Genomic DNA, 4,882 nt, shown 5'->3' with positions numbered 1-4,882 from the left:
GGAATATTTTCTTGAGTAGTATTAAGTGTTAAAATTTATTTTGGGCCGTGGCTAATGACATCCTTGCTCATTCTTCATGCTTCAGTGACCTATTACTGCTTCCAGGACATCAGACAGTACTGAATTTTATTACTAAACTCTTGATAAGGCGACGAAGAAATGGCGTTGAGAGATATATTGGTGGTGGTTTATGACACCACCTTCTATTCATAATTTATATAGAAGTTAGGAACATGGGAGCTGGAAGAAATCTGTTGAATCATTGAGTCGAGCATCTTGCAGTCACGTGTAATCCTTTGCAGCAATTATCATTTAGATTTCTTACTCTGTCTATGTTTATTGGGAGCTGGTCCAGAATGTCATTCCCTGATTGTTAGAAGCCCATTTATAATTTCCAGTTAAAATTTAATCATAGCCAATTTATATATTTTTGTTCTTCTGCCAATTCTTCTGTTGCATTAAATATTTCTCCTCAATTACATCTGTGTGCTCCTACGCTGCATTCACAAAGAACAAAACCAGACCCTGTCTCGGCTTCTCTTGACCCTGTCCTGTTTTGCTTTGGCCTCTGACAGGCTAAGCAATCTGAGCTGCTTTTGCTTTTTCTCTTAGGAGAAATCTTTTATTCTCTGGATTGTGGATCACATTTTCTTAAACATAGGTGGCTGGGGATGTCCATGAATTAAATTCCAGATGAATTTTACTTGTGCTTTGGACAATGGTAACTCAGTTTCTTTCACTTTGCAGAGGGCTCATCTCCTCTTACAGCTGAAGATCCCAGTTGCTGCCACCTTCTTGAGTTTGTGACCAGTTTGTAACTATTTGGATTGCCTGAGTAGTGAGCCATTACCTTTCACTGAGCTGCTATCACTTCGTTCTCTGTACTACCTAAGTAGCTCTGTATGATGTTGCAGTTCCCCACGGACAATGCTTAGTGCTCTCAGAAAATTCTACTATCTTGGGCTCAATCTGAGATGAAATTATGTAATAAAATAAGGAATATTTTTGCACTGATACATATTGGAGTAATTTTTAAGGATTTATATAAATATAAATATTGGCCTGATATCCCTGTCACCTGGTTTTGGGTTTTTTTCCCTTTAACCATACATCCCTACAGTTCTTGTACCAATATGAATTTTCTCTGGTATAACTAACACTTTGTGAATATTAAACTCCTTCAGAGACTTTACTGGCATCAGAAATGTCTTACCTAATGTAGAAAAAAATACCACATGAGTAATATCTTTTTTTTTTTTTTTTCTCTTTTCCTCTCTGATCTGTCAGATGTTGGAAAGCAGCTCTGTTGCCACAGGCTGCTCATCAGTTCAGAGGTACAGTTTCCTCTGATGATGAAAATAACTCTGAGAGGGGCTCTGGTTCTTTATTGTGTTACCATGACATCAAAGATTTTTTCTGTATCATTCCTGAATTATCATTCTTAGTGCCTCATCTCAGTGTTGAGAGAACATCAGGTGGTAAATTATCTGGCCTGGTACTCCTGTATTCTTCTGCTGCCTGCAGTGAATTCTTTTACGTGTTTGCCTCTGATATTTGAATGATAGATGGTAGAGGAAGGAGAGCGTGCTGGTGGCAAAGATGTATTTGACATCCACTGTGTTTAAATTTTAAGATCTTTCTAAAAAAAAAATGCTTAGACTTATTGTAGTAACTTGGGTGACACAACATTGGTAAAATCCTCTTTCTTTCCTTGAATCTATATTCTTTCCTTGAAGTTACATCAAATAGGAAAGGTTGACTAGAAATCACAGGGTTGTGACTATTCAGTGCTTACAGACCCACTGCGTGTCAGCTGTACGTGTGACAGATGCAGGTGGAGTGAGTGCCTTGTGCTCTGGTTAGAAGGGTCGTTAACTGATAAATGAATGCATGGTAAGCCAAATATGTTGGATTTTGCATGGGCATTGGAGATGCTTTGTGTTCATACTGGTCATCTCAGCAGCACACAATACTACTCATTGAGATTTTCCAGGTAGAACTATGGATGCTCAGAAACAAGATACAATTTATGTTTATACAGCTAAATTCTTTTTCTCCCAAAACAGGGTGTCTGCTGCAAGCAAATCAGAAGCTAGTTGCCAGGAGCCCTTCAGCACAAATGCCTTTGGTGCTAATTGCCAGCATGTCTTTCTAGTATGCCACACATTTCCCTTGCCTTACGTCCCTATGAATGGCATCTGAAATGACACCCTGCTCCTGCAGAGCGGTGATCTGTGGTGCTAGTAACACAACATGCTGGCTGTGGGTGCTGCGTGCTCCTACCTCATCTGCTGTCTATGTTCATGGCAGACAGCTTTCACCATCTACTGAGGTCTGGAGGGGGACCTGCCCCTTTCTTCCACCTAGGACAGCAGAGCTGCTGCTTGCTGGAGGTTCTAAACCAAGATGCAAGCTCTGCGGAGCCCGGTGGGGCTGGTCCAGTACCTTAGCAATGTGTGGAAGGGAAGAGCTGCTCTAGGCCATCTCTTTTTGTCTGTGTAAAAGGGCTCTGTGGGGACTTCAGAACTTGTCCTCCGTAAGCTGTTCCTCAGGGAAAGCAGTGTGGGGACCTGGGACACCAGGACCAAGGGTAGGATCAGCTTGTGCTATGCACCTCAGAAAACAGAATTAGGTACAGCACTTCGGCATGTGAAAAGTCATCTCTGAAACTCCCCGCTGGGCCACTGTCATGTGAGCACATAGTTATGTGCTGGAATGAGAAGTGGTCACTGGAGCCTTCTTATGTCTGCCTCCTACCAGCCTGTGGGAAGACTATTAGGTGTTGCCCAGCTCGTGATAGACATGAACATGGCTGTGGTGGCCACGTTGATAGGGCTGCACAGGCCGTTTGGCCTACCTAGACTGTAGCCAAAACTTAAATATATAAAAAGCTCTGATTTCTCTTTCTCCGTCTGCATCCACATGCTGGCAAGTTCTGCAAGTTTCCCCCAGCTCCCTTCGCTCGCTGCCTTCTCTAGACACATTCAGTGTCTTCTCTCTTTTTCTGCCTCTCCAGTGCATGTGCCAGCAACCACCACTGATATCCACCGTAGCAATCTCACTTCCAGGTCCTGCTGGGACTGCTGGTGGCTTTCCTCTGCCAAGTCACAGGTGGTACCTGGCTAACTGCTCCCAAGAGCTGGCCCTTCTTCAACTGAGGCTGCAGGAAATGCAGGAAACACAGCTCTGCAGTGTTTGAACAAAAGGAGGCACAAAGGTCTTCCAAAGGAGCTGCTCTTCTGTCTGTGGCTTGAGCTGTTCCATCTGCTAGAAGAGCTGGCAGTTGAGGGTTGAGAAATTCTGCTGGTGTAGAGCTGAGAGCACACAATGCCATGGCCCATCTGCATTGTACCCCAACGGCTCCTGAGGTAACGCTGGCTCTTGCCCCTTCCTCTGTAAGAGCCTTTCCCGGAAATGGGCGAAGAACCATCATTTTCACTCCTGCCAGCTTGATCGGGGCAGCCTCTAGCCTTGTCCTGACTCCTGTGGTTTCCAATCTCAAATGCCACGGTGGAGAAAGAATATTGGGAGAAACATATTTCTTGGTGTTGTCTGGAGATACGCACTACAGCACAGCATTGCCCGTATTCTTCCTCCCCGTAGCCAACAGTGTTCCAAGCCTCCAGTTTGCTGGAGGAGGCCTCAGCTAGACTTGTTCTCTGCAGACCATGTCCCAGGAGAACTACCAAGAACCAGTCAAAACTCATCTTTTGTAGGCCCTTTTGGCCTTGTCCAGTTAAGTGATGGGGGAGGGGGGAGTAAGAATCCTGCTGGAGTTGTGTGAGCAGATCTCCAACTTTCAAGTAAGCATGAAGCAGCTGGTGTGGCCAAAGGAAGGAAGGAAAAGGCCAAAGGAATGCCAAAGGAGGAAACCAAAGTAAGCAAAGAATAGGGTCTGCTGTGTAAATGTATGGATGTTGTTGTCATGGGCAGGAAGATGGTGACTCATCTTTGGAGAAAGTTATTGTAACACAGAAGGTATTAGTCCACATTGGTTGATGTTCAGTCTGATGACTTGTCTGGGTGATTGTACGAGAAGGAGAGGTGAGTTTGCGGTTGGAGAAGGCTCATAATCTCCTTTAAAAATATGGCTGTTAAATGGACCCCTTGATCACTGATTATGCTGTCTGGGTGAGGATGTCTAATTATGATTCCGTGGCATCATAAAACATGCTGTAGGAAGGGTGAGGAAATCTGTGGAGCTGTGGGTAACTTTCTGAGGGGGATGAAGTAAACTATGTTGAACGATGGTGAACAGGTCCACAATCACTATCTTCGCTGCATTCCACTCCAACGGGGGCAGGTCTGCTACTAAATCCAAGGCTATTTGGCTGCAGGGAGGAGCTGCAAGAGACCCCGCGATCTTTTGGTGCAAATACAGCTGTTGTGGGCCTGGACATAGCCAGTCACATCTCCCTGCCTTGTGGGCCACCAGATAATCAGGTACTGCATCATCCAGCAGTACCCACCCTGTGTCTGGGTGCACAACACCATGTACAATATGCTGGAAGTTGGCTGGGGCATTGCAGGGAGCAATAGACTCTTGGTGGCTGTAAGTAAGTGGTGTGAAAAGCAGTTTGCCATTCATTCTGCTGCCAAGCCTCTCCCAGGTCTAGCTTTGTGAAGCAGCAAGTGACCTCCAGATGTTCATGGAGCTCCAGGGCAAGAGGCAGAGCATGCCAGTTCTTTACCATAACCAAAAGTCAAGTACACAGAGACTTTTTTTTTTTTTTCTTAAGAAGGAAAAAAAATAGAGGCTCCAGCAGGGACTTGGGAGGAGTGAAGAAACCTACATGCCAGACAGTCCTTGAGGTTCTCCGTATGGGCTGCTAATTCAAGGTGCTATAAGGAAAAGGTGTACCTAAAGGGCACTCCTTTGCTT

This window comes from Calidris pugnax, unplaced genomic scaffold, assembly GCF_001431845.1.
Source record: "Calidris pugnax isolate Ruff unplaced genomic scaffold, ASM143184v1 scaffold41, whole genome shotgun sequence".
Lineage (NCBI taxonomy): Eukaryota > Metazoa > Chordata > Aves > Charadriiformes > Scolopacidae > Calidris > Calidris pugnax.
Note: the sequence above shows the minus strand (reverse complement) of the source record.